Source organism: Cynara cardunculus, assembly GCF_001531365.2.
Source record: "Cynara cardunculus var. scolymus isolate 2C chromosome LG 1, CcrdV1, whole genome shotgun sequence".
Classification (NCBI taxonomy): domain Eukaryota; kingdom Viridiplantae; phylum Streptophyta; class Magnoliopsida; order Asterales; family Asteraceae; genus Cynara; species Cynara cardunculus.
This window is the reverse complement of record NC_037528.1, coordinates 6,700,266-6,719,119: the sequence shown is the minus strand read 5'-3', so window position 1 is coordinate 6,719,119 and position 18,854 is coordinate 6,700,266. Positions and strand designations below refer to the sequence as shown.

Sequence of the window (18,854 nt, the reverse complement as noted above, 5' to 3'; positions counted from 1 at the left end):
ATTTTCTATATTTAAAATAAGATGCTTATATTGTATTTGATTATGTTACCCAAACACAAATTCCAGCAACCAATGCTATAGAAATGCTACATCAAGCAGTGTTTCGAAACTAAGTTATACCATCTATTTTGAAGGCATTCGTCTCGGACTTCACCATTGCATTATCTTATAGTTTTCCACCCATATATCTATGCGGTGTCCGGACCGGGGATAGTGACACGATAGTGTTTTCAAAATATATGGATAAACAAATCTCTTTGTTAAAAATCACTCTCTCGAGTCGATTCCCATATTATTCGAGTTGGCGTGTTCTTGATAGTTCATCTCTGAATATATCACACTTTGACACTTWCGAATAGTGACCAACCCGTCGGGAGTTAAGTTTTGAAAAACATAAATGACAAGTCTCCTTGTTGTCAACTTTCTCAAGTCTACCTCTTATGTCATTCAAGTTGACGTGTTTATTAATGACTTATCTCAAAGTCCATTGCACTTTAACACTTTCGAAGTGATCAACCCGTCAAGAAGTGTGCTTGGTTTTTATAAAAACTCGAATGAAACAATGGAACGTTGTTTACGAAAACACTTAGCTACTTTTGTTTTGTTTGAAAATCTCACATTCCGTCTTACACCCAAGCTATAAAAGCTTAGCTACTCATAACGGAAAGTAAAAAATAAATGACGGAAAGTAAAGACATAAACGTAAATTGCGTAAAGTAAATAACAAGAAAATAAATGACGAGAAAGTAAATGACAAGAATGTAAATGACGGAAAAATAAATGACAAGAAAATAAATTGCGGAAAGTAAATGACGGAATGTAAATGACAATAATCGTAAAGGAATGTAAAATAAAGAGCGGAAAATAAAATACGAGAAATTAAAGAAGAAAACTTAAAAACTCAATAACTTGAAATTTCTCCAAAAGATTATTTCAAAATCAGCCTTAACTAGCTAATTTTGATCTTGCATATATGTTATAAGGTGTGTCTAAAACATATGGCTAAGCCCCCTATTTATACCCAAAAACTTGCACTAAACAACAAATGTATTAATCACTAAGTAATGTCTAAAAGTTAATAAAAGGGAATCTAAAGTACAAGATGACATATTAATTCAAAAATCTCTGATTATAAAAATCTTCCAGCTGGTATCTAGCTGTCGTCCATTCAGCATCCAAAAGTCAGCAGCTTAATCGTTAAGCCCTCGCAAAACCGTGCACGTAACAAGTAGTTGCTGCTGCAATGCTGTAGCATCAGGCTGTTTTAACAAAAATTATCCGTTAGCTTGTATTTTTATGCCCCAACAAGTTAAACCACAATATTTTAGATCCATAACAAAAGTATAAAGAAATAAATCAAAATGGCTCAAAGTGGAAATGAAAAGAAACTAATTTTAAGTAAAACGACGTAAAACGGATGCATTATGTGTTGAATTCTCAACACATATCATATACACACACACTAGAGACCAAACGATTATATTTTGTATATGACTAAACTATTCACTATTTATAAGCTATTTTTGTCAAACAAATGTATGTAATTTTATTAACATGACATACAATTATTTGGTTTCGTAAGTCAATAAATTATACCAAACAAATGTATGCATCATATAAATGTGTTACAATAAGTTTATAAAACTATACATTATATTTATAAAACTGCATACACCATTTTTTATTACTATCGATCATGTGCGGGGTGTTCAACGACTTACACTTGAATGACGTTAGTAACAAAAATCGAAGTAAAAAGAAACTAAAACTATAATGACAAATAAAATATGAAATAACAAACTGTATGAAGAATAACTTTAATTATTTAATCATAAACAATAACAAAATAATATAATTCTTTATGTATTGATTCTTTTGTAAAAAAAATGAAAAGATTAAAATATCAAAAAGGAAACCAGAAAATATATTTAATAAACCAAAGGAAAAAAAACTAAAATACCCTTAAGTTAAATTGAGGGTATTTAATAATTTCAATCTTAGGGTCGAAAACAATAATAAATTATAACTCAGGGGGATAAAATCATAAAAACAATAACAAATACAAAATAGAGGGACAAAAAGCGAAATTTCAAAATCTTACTCTAGAAAAAATATTAATATTTCATTTTATATAATTATGTGTGTATATATAATAAGAGTAAATTATCTTTTTAGTGATTATAGTTTGTTGAAACTTTATATTTTCGTCTTTATGATTTATAGATCATTAATTTTTTTATGTTTTAATGATTTAAAATTTATTATTATTTTCATTCTTATGGTTTACTATTCATTCCTTCATATTTAAAAGTAGTGTTTTGGCCTCAGAGACGAAAATAGAAATAAATTACAAATCATAAGGATGAAAAATAATATTTTAAAACTACAAGGATGAAATCCACTATTTTTAACAAGCCACAAAGACAAAAAGGTGATTTACTTTAATAATATTAATGGGTGAATGGGCATTGAAAAATCATTTATCCATCCTTACTCACTAAAATGTCATGTAAACGGATAATGAATACATGGATAGACTAATACAAATCTCTTACCCGTACTCTTATCCAAGAGACTAAAACGTAATGAGTAACGAGCTTACCCTTACCTATTTATCGACCCTAGATGCACTTGCCAAAATTGAAGGACAATTCCTCGTTTATAATTGTTAGGGAAATAAGAAAATATGAACTGTAATCATTTAAGAAATTACAAGCCCCAATCTTGAAAGGATACAGACTAAAAATCGAGGGTTACTTAGGGAAATAACATTCAATAAATTTCTTTTAAAAATGCATCAGTTTCTAACAAGTTTTATATGCATCTGTCTAACTGAATAATGTCATGTTATAACAAAATAATGACTAAAAATATGTCAGAATGTCGTGTATTTAAAAGAATATGTAAGAAAGTTACTATCTTAAATAATTTGAAATTTTGAGATATCTATGTATATAACTTTAAATTATATTTAATTAAAGTTATGACATTCTGGTGAGTATGAATTCATTTTATTTTTAATAGGTAAAGGGGTCATGAATTTAATCAAAATATCACTTAATGTTATATATTTAAATGATTCCATAATGAAGATTTTTAGGTACTAGAAGGGTACTCGCGCAATGTAGCGAGATACATCTCGATTTTAATGTTTCGTTTTATTTTGTTCTCTGTCAATGTTATAATACGGTTTTTTGTGGTTTTATAAAAAAAGAAAGATAATGTTCTTATTTTGAATAAAATATAAATTTGAAGATATCTTGAAATTTTAAATATATATATCTATATTTGTATATAATTAACTATTTAAAAGTTYWYGTTTTTTGTGTAATTTWTTTRATTCARTTTTTTTATTATAATTTAATTTAGTTTTAATAACTAGGTAATTTACTTTTAATTTAATGATATTTTTTTATAAAGATAATAATTAAATATTATGTTATAATATCCCTAATGATTATCCTAATTATATTTTACATTTTTTATATTTAAAATGAAATGTTAATCCAATATATAATTATGTTTATATGCAGTTAGCTATACGAATTCAAACATTGAGCTTTAATAAATTGTAATTATGCATTATTTACTTGTAATCTTAAATTTTAAGTAATATGCATCAATAGATAGTACTTTATGTATAAAAAAATGATGTTTAAGAGTTTTTGTTAAATGTTTTATAATATAGTATAGATATAATCTTAAATGATATTTTAATTAAATTCATGACTTTCTCATGAATATAAAGTCATTTTTTCTTATATAGGGGCAGAAGGTCATGAATTTAATTAAAATCTCATTATCCGATACATAAGTAGGTAGAGCGACGAATAAGGAATAATAACGGTTTTTTCTAGATGAAGAATAACAAAGAGGTCGTTCTTGAGAGAAGGGTAAGGTTGGGAAATGTCACGGTTGAATGGATACAACAAACCCTAAATAACTCTATAAACAAAAATCCAAATAAAACTTAATTAATAAGTTGTGTAGATCATTAAACATATTAAATAAAAACAAACGGTCTTTTTTAGGGGCATCGGATTTTGGCCATAAAAAAGTTGATGTATTTTTGAAGGTCGTAGGAGATGCATTATGATTATCGGCTCATTTTTCAATCAACCGATAAAACGGTCTACGTTTTTTTTATCGGATATGTAGTGTTGTTTATGCGAAGGCAAACCTTGATTACTGGTCTATGTAGATGGTCTTACAAGATTTCTAGAAATTCAAGGCCCGGTTTGGCCCAAGACCGTTTATTGGACCAGAACAAGTTATATGCATGCGAATGATTTTTCGAGTTTTTGTAAGCTGTATTACAAAATTTCCAAATATATAAATTCAAGTAGATGTAATATTTAAGTTACATTTCAATACTGAATTTCAAAAATCAAAATTGTAAGAAGAAAAATTACGTTGCCTTACCGGATGAATATGGTAAGAACTTTATCTGGTAAAAGCGAGACAAGTACCAATTGTCTTATCAAATAAGTGAGAGCGACGACTCTTGTCATATTAAGGTTTTACTGCGTAAATTGTTGTAGACGATGTCGTTTTGATGAACTAAAGTCTTACCCGATAAACGCTTACCAATAAGTGTCTGATAAACAACATTTAAAAAGTACCATAAAATTTGAGGATCGAAGATTTTATATTCATTGATATGTATATACCATCAAAATATGTATCATTTCACAAGATCAAAGCAAACCACTCCTAGTTTCTATTGGTGACGGTTTGTTTGGTCGTATTGAATCTTCAACATATCTTCACATGAACAAACATTACTCCCAAATTGACACCTAAACAAATGTTGGCAAATAACGAGCATGGAGGATACCCTTATAAGAATTGGATCTTAGATCGAAAACAATACCTCGATTCATGGATAAAAGTATCATTTATTGTTGGTAATCGTTACTCCTTTTCGTGTACTGATTTAACATCAAGGTATGTTTGTGTAGGTTCTCAAAATAAATTTGACAACAAAATATACAAATTTCCATATGAATTATTTCATGGCATATCCATCGATAACCCTTGGGCAATTTCGAGGTGCACAAAACCTCGACCAACCCTATTCGATCAATCTAATATGCACGTTCTAAAAAAGCAAATACCTCTAAAAACTTCATTAGAATTTATTAAAATATTCGAATCAGAAAAACAATAAAACCATGGATACACAATGGGGTAATTACTTAATAAGAAAACCCAGCGATCCATAAATGAAAATGTCGTTTTTGTTCTTGTTTAAAGAATAAAAGACCTAAATACTTTAAACTTTGAATTCGAGCAACCCAATCCGACCCAACTTGCATGGATTGGGGTGGTTGAGATTCTTCAAACCGTAGATATTAGGTTGAGTTGTTGATATAACTTCAAACTGACCAACTCAACCCATTTTCGCCTCTATCATGGATACAAATTGGGTATAAAATACAGAAAACTGGAGAAAAGATAATTTTTACTATACATTGCAGAAGCTAATATGGATACAATATATCGGTTACAAAATCAAAAGGGCATAAATAAAAGAGGCATGACAACTTTACATAAATAAAAGACAAGTCTCGGATTTAATCTTGGGTTGTCCACCGGTGAGCTTAAATTGTGTGACTTTGGTATATATGAAAGAAATTTGTAGGCAAAAAAATAAAATTCATTCAACATAAAAAATAAAGCGTCAATTTTTTAGGACAGTGAAGGCTCCAGAAGAATATGAATGTGTAATGTCTCCCGAAAGAGGAGGGAAAACTAAAAGAGGGCCGCCAAAAATGCAAATATATAAGCGCCAAGGAGAGAGACTACTTTTTCGGACCTTCATTCGCTGACATGTACGATTTTTTTGAATCCAGATTTCGTTTGTTCTTTTGAGTTTCTATGATTTTTTTTTGTAGATGCACAGAGGAACACGAATCGTCGTGCAAGAACTGGGAGATTTTAGGGTTTAGGGTTCGGATTCATTCATTCTCTGATCAATCAGGTAAGATTTATATTAAAAAAGTTATTTCATAAGTACATGAAGTTTATATGCGATGTATGATGTTTTTTGATTTCTTATGAATAGCAATAACGTTTGTGTTATCCATGGCTGATTACTACTTAACGTTATATTTAGCTTTGATTTGTTTTGATTTGCAAATATCTATGGAGATATTGGATTTGCCATATGTTGTATTTCTTGTTTGAAAATCGATCTTCTAATTTTTAGAATCGATCCGTACTTCCTTTGTTTTGTAACTCCAATATTCTAATTAGTTATACAATGGAGTGCTTGCGTTTTCTTTTACTTGAATCAAAACAATGTTTTTCAAATCTACAACGAAAACATAACTCATTTGATCCACAAAACGAAATGCCTATAAACTATTGCTATGGATTTATGTTAGTCGATGTAGTAGGATGATAGAATCACTTTTGTCAATTAGCTCAATAACAATTTAACAACTTTTAACATTTATGGGTTAATCATGATACCTGAGTATTCACTGCAGATTACTTAGCAATGGTGATGGAGAAATTATAAGTTGATATCTTTTTAGTGTGAGGATCTATAAATCTCAGCAGAATTAGTAACACAAAATGATATTCATCTTGGGATGACCGTAAAAGATGTTGGACAGAGATACGATAAAGTATGGTCATACACGAAAGCCAAATGCATTGAGATATCACTTGCACAAGACAATGGCTCCCGATAAATTGTATTATTTGAAAGCTGTTTGAAAATACATACATGTATCTGAAAGCAAAAAAAGAACCTACTGCTCAACTAACATATTTCTTCTGTAAGATGCACTAACTGGTAAAAGAATGGCTCCTTTTTTGAGCATAGGGAAATGAAATAATGATAATGGCAATCTTGCATCAACTTCTCTCTGCTAAGTTACATATGTCACTGCGACTGTGTTAAAGCATGGACATGACCGTTGAATGTACAACGATTGGTTAGTTTCTGAGCTCTTTTCCCTACGACAGTTCTTTAACATGGAGCTTTATATTTGTTTTAGCTCATTTATTTGCCTTTGTTTTTTGTCTTGGATCACCTTACTTGCTGGGAAGTGTAATCTAGCCATCAGAGGTCTAGGAGCCCTAGTTTTCCGATCAAATCCTCTCACACAAACAAATCCTGCAAATGTTCCACCACATACCATTATAAATTTAATTAGTGTAGGACATTTCACAGGTATATAGTTTTTAGAACTTAGAAGCAAAGGTTTTGGTAATAATCTCAACTATTGCAATTAGGTTCTTGCCAAAATAATTGTGATACTCAAACTAATGCATGAATGTATTTGAAGTTAAGCATTTCTTGATTTTTTTAATCTTGTTTGGTTATTTTCGTTTCTGCTCTTGTTTGGTTATTTAGAAGCTTGCATGCATGATCTTGAATTCAGTCGCTGTTGTTTAGTTATGCAGCATTATTTTTTTAAGTTGATTATTCACATAATTTTTATGCCTTCCCATAATTTTTATGCCTTCCCATAATTTTTATGACTGTATTTGATTTTGTACAGTTATTCCATAACTTCCATGCCGTTCTTAGGATTTCTTTCTCTGAAGATATGGTTACATACCATAGAAACTTAGTGACTTATGGTAGCGTGTCAGATGTTTATCAACGTGGGAAGTGGGAACCTTAATGAACAATATCATATTTCTTGGTTCTACCAATGATACTTACCCTGTTCCACATGTGCTGATGTGTATGCATGTAATGAAGTTATAATACCTCTTTTATGATGCACATTGTCCAAACATTCAAATTGTTCATGATGATGCTCACTTACTAGTTCTGTTTGAGAATTGAAGTGATACATACCTTTCCAAAAGCAATATTGAATTCCCCCAGTAGTTAGTCCTAGAAAAACCAGTTTTTATTGTTAAGTACACATGTAAACTTTAGAAGAATGCAATATAAGGTCCATGAGCTTGTACCCTTGAAGATTGTTGAGACAGAAGTCCCAAAGTACACTGTTCGTCTCGGCAAGTTCCAAATCCACGTCCTTGGAACATCAATTGGGTTCATGCTTGATGCATGATCCGCAAACATCTGCATGGTACACATATATGGATGAAATGCTACTAAATAAATATTGATCTGGAATTATGAGTCTGAAAGCCAAGAATAAGCTTCCGTCGAGTTGAATCATATATTGCATTTTGTACAAGGACTGTTTGAACTGGACCATTTTGCAAGTGAATAAGTGGTCATGGGAGGTAAGAGATGGTTTGTAATAAGTTTAATAAGGTTTAAATAAAGCAAGGAAAAAAGCTGGGGTGTTTTTTTCGAAGGCCTCTTTCCATATAGGTAGCATTTGAAGATTGAGGAAAAAATGTATTTTGGAATTTCAGTTACACACCTCATTAACTTGGAAATATGTGCCATTGAGCGGAAAGCTCCCTCGCATTGCTGTTCTACATGGTATCTGTTACGGAAGCAGGTTAAAATTTAGCTGGTATAACTTGTTTTTCATGATAGTTGCAGTATGTATCCTGTATTGTAGAGTTGAGGTTTCTCACCAAAATAGTTCCTCTGACCACTTGTGAATTTGCTTCCTTTATGTTGTTGCATGAAAAGCATGTTGTCCGGTCACACAACTTGCCGGATTGTTGGGCTGAACATTCTCTTTCAGGAGGCTGTACTGAATTTGCAGTTTCACCTGATATGAGAGCTTCACATTAGTGTTATGTTGTGCAGAATATGAGAAGCATATTTTCCTGGAAGTGAGTGTGCAATTTGTTGGGGGGAGGGGAGGGGTTGTAATTTACATATAACACTTGTCAATCTGTTTCTTTGGGAATTAGTCCTACATTGTTTTAAAATCTATCTTCATGATATATGAACTAGCAAAGGTGTTGGTTAAGGTCTGCTCTTAGATTACTAGTGTATAAAAAGGTGGCTCAATGCATGTATGCTGCTCGGCTTGAGGGTTGGGAAGGAAGACTTGCATGCTCTGTAACTTGACTCATGAGGCATGACTTTCCTGTCACAAAGGAGTAACTCTAGTAGTTGCTGCCTCACTTGTCCCTCTCTTCATGATTAATGCATACTGACAATTTTTGTATAGGTGGCAAAAGCTTATCTGCCAACCTGGTGTCCATATTGCCAGGAGATAGGGGCTTGGGTCGTCAGGCTCTCTTTTGTCCAACTGAAAATAGGAGAATGTAGAAGTTAGTTGGTTATGTATAGGCATGTGCCAAAGGACTTGTCAGCAACAAAATTACTAACCCCTTCCAAAAGCCGATGTGAATCCGGAAGTTCATACCTGCAACAGGATGAGAGGTAAATTAAAAGCTGAAGAACATATGATAAAGAGGTAATATTTCAGACCCTCCTGCGTCTTACACTTGATGCTCTGTCCTCAGCCGGCTAACGTCCTTCAGTTTTGGTGTTGGTATGGAAGCAGCATTAGGATTCAATGCAACTAGTGCTTTGGACATATCATCTTGAAGTTCCATGCTATCTTGCATTATGTTTTGCAAATTGGTTGTGAATTCTTCCATGTTGAGTTTGATGCTTGGGATTTCATCAGAATCTTCATAGTATTGATCCTCGATGTCACTTATTGATAGTTCTGCAGCTTCTGGCTCAGGCGTAGTTGGTTCCTCAATGATTGGTTCACAATTCCTCCCAAAAGATCTCTCACTTTTATCAAAACCATTTTCAGCTTGAGGTAGTGGCATGGGCCTGATAACCATAGGTGGTATTGGATCTGTTGCAACAGGAGCATCTGAAGTCACTATTCGTTTCTCCTCTGGACCTGGGAGGGCAAGCCTTGCACTGCACCATATAAATGTCAGTTAGATTATTATTTTATTAATGCAATTGCATACTCTTCTAGATAGATTGAAAGCTTTTTGAACAACATTTCCTATCATCATCAGATTACCAATCAATTTATTGTTTTTCAGGCTCTAGTTCAGCTCCTGAAGTCCTGTGGGTTTTCTTTAGGTAACATGCCTTTCACCCTCTAAGGCAAGTACCATTGATCAACTAGTTCAATGGTATTGCTATGTTCTTGTGTGAGTGGATTGTGTAGTGTATGCTTGAATTTATAAATATACAGTGGTTAGAAATTCATGATGATTCCCTCTTCTCAGCAACAACTTATTGGAAAAGGCAACATGGTCTAGTTGATTTTTTTTTCTTGGACCGTTAGTGGAATGTTTAATGATTGTTACTATGTTGCTTCAATATGAAGATCAAATGATCTTGAAAAAGCCCTTCTGGTCCTTGGAGGACGATATTTGTATTAGAACATGTAATTATGCTCATGCTTGTCACTCCCTCTGTTTGCAAATTAAAAAAAGATAAAAAACATCTTTAATTAAAAAAATTGATGTTCAACTTCGTATTTTTAAATATTAAAACCAACATGAATATTTTTATATTATTGGTTTATGTGATTATCACCTATTTCTTCATATTTTGCTAAACAAAATCACATACACAAGACACTGGTTCCATTAAAGAAAGCTGAAAAAAGAGTTTGATTATCATACCTTGCAAATGCACTGGCAAAGTGTCTGCACTCTGCTCTCATTGGACATGCATTACAGTTTGGTTTACTCTTTGTGCAGAAAACCTACATATATTTTTTTATGTAATCATCAGTAAATCCTACTCTCGTTTTAAACCAACTACTCTAGGAATCCAGTAGTAAAGAGTGACATACCTTTCCAAATGTAATCATTTGGTAGTGTAGCTCATATCTGTCAAAGAACCACATATTAGTCAGTAAATCGAGCATTTTTAAATTTTCAGAAACACTTGCATTGAATAACAATACAAGAATAGTTCTTGTTTTTCCATCTTTTTATATTGTGGGTTGCTTATGTATAGTTCTTGGGATAAGTGTTAGTTACAATGTCAACTGATCCAACTTGCACAGCCTGGGCCAAAGATACTTTTGAATGGACTCCAGCACTGGATACCTGTATGCAAAGTTAATCAGCATCCTTTTCATAACTTGAATAATATACGTATGAAGAAGAACTTTTATATACTTACATCTCCAGTAGATGCAGTTGGAGTGACTCTGGTAGCGGTTGGAGAGGGACCCAGCCTAGCCTCACTGCTATCCTCCCAACATTTGTGTCAACCTGGAAAAAGATATCAGGAATGTAAAACTGCTTTGGTATGTCAAATTTGTAACAAATAATACTTTTAAAATTGACTTACCGGAAAAGCAAGATGATGAAGTGTCAATAGGCGCACACATTCCACACTTTTCAGCCCCAATCCTCTAACACTCAGCAAGTAATCCCTTCAATAGAAAAGATTAGAAGGAACTTAGAAGACATTTTATGAGTGCATTTCTTGAATCTAAGAAATTGCCTTGAGGGCTTACTTTGCTTTGTCAGGGGGTGCATCTCTCAACCATTCCAGGTCGATCTTCCCATGATCTCTCACCAGGCGGTTAAGGAAATCCTACATTAAGCAGTAACCATATTGAAATCTATAACTATGATACTAACTACTAATACACAAGGTTATGTATTTGTAATACCTTAATCCTATCAGCTAGCAGGTTATTCATTCCACGTTCCCTGATAGCATCAGAAATCTCGCTGACATGGGCACGTCTCAGTGCTTCATAATCAAGCGAGTCTGTTGCGTCTTTGCTTCTCTCTCCCTTTTCACCATTGGACAGTGCCTCTTTTCTCAAGCTATCCCAGTCAAAGGCTCTATTTCTTTCATCCTCAGCTTTTCGCTTTTGTGCCTTAGACATATTTGTGCCTGCCCCACTTGGTGGTTCATGAGAAGAGTGGTTTTGCTCCTTTGCCTTTGCTTCAGGGACTGTATTCTCAAAGCAAATCTGCTTATCCACCAAAGAAGGTATTCCTTCAAACATAGGGGTGTCTTGTTTTTGGGCACCATTTTTACCTTTCGCCAGTGTTTCACCATGTCTTGTTGTCTCCTTGAAGAATTCTCCGACCTGTGGATGATTGGTGTTCAAAATCTGACTAGAGCAAACAGGAGGTTCTGGCTGAAAGTTTTCTTGATGAACAGGATGGCTGCTTGGTAGATTGTATTGGCCTTGTGATGATCCTGCGAACTTTGGTGTTTCATTTTCTGAACAAGTTACATTACTTGTATGGCATGCTTCAGTGATTTCGGAATTAGATGAGGGCAAGGAAGATGTGCTTTCTTTTCCTAGCACTCCAAAATGCAGCAAACCAGCCTTTTGTGGACCTGGTGTTGCACTCATTTGATACTGACCGGATGAAACAAATGATTCCTGCTGAAGGGAGTTGGCTGGAATAAAGCTGGATGAACTATTCAGGTCAACACCGTTCATTCTAGGAAGTTGCATGCTACACTCAGGTTCTTTTGGTAGATGGTGTATGCTTGCTTTTGGCTCATCTATTAATGTGCTCCAGTTATCATGACAAGAATGGTCTTTTTCCTGTATGAGATTTACTGGTGGGTCAGACTGTTTGCTGGTTTCAAAGCCAGTTGTTACATCGTCTGCTTCTGAGTTTGATCCTGAGCTTGACCTAATTTCGTCAACAGTTTGAGTTGTGGAAGAGTCGAAGGAATCTTGTGATAAAATGACTTCTTCCTCTGATATCCCGCTCTGCTTATTTGCTGCACCTCTAGTTGATGAAATTTGATGTGTCATGTCCTCAGATGGTTTTGAGGATACAAAAAAGCTTTGGTCTGGTACTGGTTGTTTTATCTTTTCATGACATTTTGTGATGCCATTTGGCTCTGCTACTTCAATAGGCTCTTCACATGCCCCATCTTGGCAGCATGTTTCTTTGGTGGTTGACAACTTAGGAGGGAATTTTGCTGCAAGAGACATGAAGGCGGAACTGCATATGTTGCAAGAGAAACAATATCTATCAATTTCTGTTATCAACAGATACTATTCTAAAGGTAATTAGACAACACAGCGCATCAAGCTCACCTCGAAAGATGATCTGAAACATTTTGTGTGAGAAAGACACCAATCACCGAGTCAACTACTGATCCTTTCCATCGTGAGAATCGTCTATCACCTGAAAAAAGAAGCCAGTTAAATTCAGCACACGTAGTTACATATTATAACTTTCATGACTTGAACAGAAAACATATTTTCAATAGAATTGGCTTATGTTCATACTACTGGCAAACTTCCAACAAAGCCTCGCAGCATGGGACTGACAGAAGCTGTTATGGATGGTTATTTCATCTAAGTGTCTGAAACTGTCTTTTCACCTAGATGATGGTAATGCTACTTCTTGGAGAGAAATTGCCAATAAGCCTTTTATGGTTTCATTTCTCTTGGCTATATAATGTAAACTCAAAGGATTTAAGATGATATGTACCTTGAACAAGATGCATACGAGCAATGAATGAGTCTGCTCGTCCACGGAACACTCGTCTTTCTTCTTCCCACCATTTTTCTTTACCGTTCTCTAGTGTCTCAGCACCCTCACTCCCTTCCTTACCCATCAATAGTCTCCAAAGCCTGTCTGTCTCTGGATCTAGGTCTACTTTAGGACGTGGAATCCGCTTTTTGATAGGCTCAAATGGAATTAAAGCATTGCTTCCTCTGTACAGAACAAGTTCATGTTGCTCTTTCTTGTTCCCATCATAGATGTGTAGACCTTCTAGCCTATATGTAATGTCATCAACCGAAAGTTCAGGTTTCTGTTTCCTTGGTCGTCCTGCACAAATACATAGAAATATTGAGGCACATTAAACTCCTGACCATTGGAAAAACCAGGACTTTGTTGTTCAAAAGTGCTATATACTGTTTATATACCTCTTGCCACTGTTGTGGGTTGCTGGTAACCTTTCAAGGGATCATTACGATGGTGCTGAAACATCTGATTCAATCCATTTAACCTTTGGTTATATGAATTTGGTTTTGCAGTCTGCCTTTTTTCTAATGAAGTAGCAGGGTAAGCTGTGACCGCATATCTAGAGGTTTCTTTTGAGGGAGTAGGTGGTGGTAGATTCCAGCTCATGATTGCAGTTTTGGAACCAATATCATGCCCCTGAATATATCTCTGTGATCTTTCTGGTACTGATCTAAGAGGATGGTGTTGCATTCCAGAGAAAACCTGATGCTTCTGTAAATAATGGGTAGCAGCCATTGGTGGTCGGAACTGGCCATTGATGACATTTCCACCAACATGCATTGTCTTATAAGGGTTGACTCCTTCAGTGCTAGAAGTCAATAAATGCATGGCTGAGCCATTTCCATAGATGCCATTGATCTGTCTTGTTTCTTGTCTTGGCTTATGAGGTATGATACAAGAAGGTTCAGAAGATACCAGAGTTTGAAACTCACTTTGCATCTTTGTTTTCTTGCTATTTTCCAATAAAATGCTGCTCAAATTGTTGCGATCATAAGCACGATGTGCAACCCCTAGCAACAGTTTCTGGTACAAGAGGAGAGAATCCATTGTATTTGCATTAAGACACATCTGCTCGGGACTCTGTCTCTTGATACCTCTTCTTTCATCTAAGTTGAGCATACCTTTGCTTGCGAGAGACTGAGGAGTACTCATCAAATTTGGCTCTCGCACTCTTTCAAGGTTTGTTGACACCATATCTGCTTGAAGCACAAGATTTTCGATTCCTTCTCCATGAAAACGTTGGTTCACCTTATTATACAAGTTACCTCTTCTATCATGTTCCGGAATGGAATTCTTTATGGTCATATTTCTTGCAAGCATGTTCAAGGCATGGTGCTTTGTGTTAGCAAGAGGTGTAATGGGAACATTTAGCTCATATTGGTTCCCACTTTGCATGGATATATTCTGCTGTGCAATCTCTATAGCTGGTCTCTCAAGTATGCTGTTGATTCTTCTTTCTTGCCCTATGTCTTGGGGATTGACATTTATATTTATACCCTCTTGGCTGCTTCTAATACCATAACCTTTATCTTGTGCTACAGGCTCCAAGTCGAATTTCAGCTGTTTTTTGCAAGATCTTGCTGGAGTCTCGACATTAACATCTATACCCTGTTGGCTGCTTCTAATGCCATAGCTTTCATCTTGTGCTACAGGATCCAAGTCGAAGTTCAGCTGTTTTTTGCAAGATTTGGCTGGAATACCGACAACTGATGTTGCAACATCATCCATCCTGCTTTGCTGTTCATCTCCAAACTTCTCAAGGCCCTTTTTCCGCACATATTTTCTTTTCCCAACACTTGCCACTGGAATATTTTTGGTAACATCATCTCCTTGTGTTTCTAAAATATTTATACCCTTTTTCCTCACATACTTCCTTTTTACCCGTGTTTCATTTGAAGTACCGTCACTTGGATCTTTGGGCTTTGGCGTTCTCTTGGGTTTCCCTTCTCTAATCACCTTTGGGCGATGCTTTTTTCTTCTTGTGGGCGTCTTTTGCTGGGGTGTCTTGTTCAAGTCAATGCCCTGCTCATCTGTATTCTCGGGAACACCGAGTTCCTTCTGTGTTGTTGAAATTGCAGATGGTGGGGAGTCTCCAATGGTCTGCAACAGCTCATTGTAAAGGTTCTCTGCGTCTTCTCTTGATACAGTTTGATTTTCACGACTGTCTTTTGCTGGAGTCGAGGTTCCTTCAACGCGAAAATTGCCATTTTCTGGTACCCTTTGGCTGTGCATATGCTTTCCTTGATTATCTGGTGTGATTGGAGCAAATGGGAAAGAATCAATTATGCTAGAGGCTGCTGATCTTGGTGGTGAATTTGGTTTGTAGCCCGGTTGATAAGCCACTGGGAATCCATCTGTATCAAACAAAAACAGTTCTCCATCATCATTATTGAATATTTTAGTTTGCTATAAATTAATTGTATTTGTTGAAAAAATATTAACAAAATTAATCACCTTCTGTGTTGTGTGCATCATTGATCAGGTTGTTTGAAGTGAACCTCATAGTTCGTTGACTTCCAAGCATAGAAGTCCAAGAGGTAGATCTCATACTGTTGCTTTCAACTTGATTAGCTGAATTTGGAACTGCTGATCTATTTGAGATATGGTGGATGCCATTGGTTTGTGCTTTATTTGCTGATGACGTGTGTGTCGAGCTGTTCTGGGACCCTACTAACGTTGCCAAAAGATTGCTGTTCCAATTTGCAGGATCGTTTGTTTTCAGGTATGGGTCTGAGGTCGTTGAGGCTTGATTTGAAGTGTGATTCCAATATGGGCTAGGACTCGACCTATGAGTTGCATTCTTATTGTTACTTGCAACCCAATTTTGATTCCCATAATCACGAACCTTTGATGGTGTAGGATTAATATCCTCAAGAACTCCATTTTTATCAACTGTATCTTCTTTCAACAAACCTGTATACATCCCAATCAAATCTTGCCAATTCTCACTTTCCAATCCATTTTCTGTATTTGATCTCTGATTCACAATCTTTTCTGGAGTCGCTGGACTCCAGGAATTCCTACTCTGGCCAATTCCATTCCTGTGAGGAAACAAGTTTCCAGGAATTACTGATTTCCAATCATTGGCATTTCGGGCGATTCCGCTCCTTTGTAAAATTGTCCTCTCCAAAGTTGGATTCCTATCTTCAGTAACTCCATTTCCCATGGGAGTTGGCTGTTCCAGATTTATCGTATTCCATGATTCCGAGCCATGTACTGTCCCGTTATCCATCGGAATTGGCCTTCTTGGAGTCGCTCTAGCATCCCCACCACCCACAGTTCCACTTCCTCCGCTTGTTGCAGTCCAGGAACCGTGATGATGCTCAATTCCACTCTCAGGTGGGACGGGAATTCCATGAGTCACAGAACTCCGGGAATCCTCATTTCCATGCCGAGGGATTGGAAAACCCCTCTCAAAGTTCATACTTTAACTCAGACCAATAAGCAAGAATTCAGTCACTTTCTTGCAGTTAAATTTCTCTAAATTCTATCTTCTCCACCAAAACCAAATTCTCAGAACTGAATGAATTCTCTGATTAGAACCGGTAGATCCCAACTTCTTGTCTTGAATTCCAATTCCCATTCTCTGAACCTAACCTGCCAAAAAGCCCCAAATACATTTCTTCACATAAATGATCATCTTCTACCTAACAAGTATAATTCAACATCAACAAAAGTACAGAAAGATAAACAGGCCAAAATCCATTCAATTTTTAAGACAAAACAAAAGCATTTTTGTGCCAAGTACACAGAAATACCAAATATATACAATTTAACACCAAAATTCTGATACAATCAAACAATACCCAGAAATGTCTACAGACCCCCCCCAATTAGCTTTTTTTATCAGCAAGCACGAAAATTCACCATAATAATCGAAATTAAAGAGGAGAATCAAGTAATTCAAACAGCAGAATTGGTAAATCTCAGTAATAAATTCAGGGAATTTAATTCCACAATTACGAAATGGGGTTTTGAGTGAATTAAAACAGCAGGAAGAAATCAAATTGAAACCCTAGAAAATCCCAACAGAATCGCATGGTGAATTCGTGTGGAAACGCGAATCACGCCAACTTAATTGATGATGTTGAAAGCAGAAAAAAAATGTAAGGCATGAGATAGAATCTGTAAAATCGTATCTCAGGTTCAGCTGAGCTCACCGATCTCTAGCTCTGGCGTCATCGCCGGAGCAATTCGCCGGAGAACAAGTCAATGTCGGAGAGCCAAGTCAGTAAGAGAGAGAGAGAGAGAGAGGGAGAGGGAGGGAGAGGGAGGTGAGAGAGAAATAAAGAAAAGAGAGGGAGGGGTTAACAAGATAGTACTTGGTATATATATTAAAAAAGACACATGGGTGGGGAAGTCTTACACTTTATTAGAGGACACACCCTCCATTGTCAAATCTCATTCAAACCCCTTTTTACCATTTACTTTCACTTTTACTTCCCCATTTACTGCATTTTCACATTCACATTTACATTTTACATTTATTACATACATATTCTTTAAACTTTTTATCTGATATTTTACATATGAATTTTATCTTCGAAATCACAACTTTTTAAGGTAGAATAAGCATGAAATTCTGTATAAAAATATATTTACGAATATAAATATAAATTTATAATCGATTAATTGGTTGGTACAGAGTAAAATATTGTAATATTATAAATGATGAATATTAATATTAACAACGGTGGTTATGGAAATTATGTTTTAAATTATAGAGTATGTGATTGAACATAGATGAAGCAAAGATATAAAAAGACGTTTTGCTTCTATAAATAGAAAATATAGTACGATTTAGTTTATGTTTTATCCATATCTGTCTCTTGATAAGTTTTGTGATTAGACTTTTGATACTTAGTAAATAATTTTAACTTTGAAGTTGAGATAAATATGGGTTTTTACAAAGAAAATAATATATGTTATTTTATATGATTGTTTGATAGATTTTTGATGATGATATAAAAAGTACACAACGTTACTTTTTAATCTTGCTTACACATGACGTAAACGTACTTGTGCTTTAGAAGGTCCCTCTTTTATTTACCTCATCTCTTTGGCTTTCAAATATGTTCAAGGTTTTATAGGTTTTAAATTTTTTTAACTTGAATTTAACGACCATTGTGGTTGTAATGTAACGAGTTCCTTGCTATGAACTCTTGGCTTCGTTGTGTTCTAATTACTTTTTTCAACAACCTCTTTACATCATTCCTTTCTTTTTCTATTTGGACTTTGTTTAACTGGGTTTCCTTAGGCTCGTTGCTAGTAACTAGTTGTGTACTATGATTTGTGCAATGTAATAGACTGTAATATTTTATGAAAATGAAAATAATATTATACCATTTCCATTAAAAAAAATGTATGTCTAAATGAAATGGAAATTATATCTGGTATGAAAATCTCACTGATGATAAGTTAAATGCTATATATATATTTTTTATAATTTGTTTATATAAAACTCTAAAAAATGATAAGTTTATGGTAAAACTCTAAAG

At 34.8% G+C, this 18,854-nt stretch overlaps 1 long non-coding RNA gene and 1 pseudogene across 1 annotated transcript; one reads left to right on the top strand and one right to left on the bottom strand.

The window, feature by feature from the left end:
• Positions 1–5,820: 5,820 nt before the first annotated feature.
• LOC112509603 lies at positions 5,821–7,743 on the top strand. Its single transcript, XR_003068839.1, has 2 exons — positions 5,821–5,983; positions 7,518–7,743. It is a non-coding gene; the product is annotated as an uncharacterized LOC112509603 (long non-coding RNA).
• Positions 6,630–16,945, bottom strand: LOC112509594 (annotated as a pseudogene).
• Between the last annotated feature and the right edge of the window lie 1,909 nt (positions 16,946–18,854).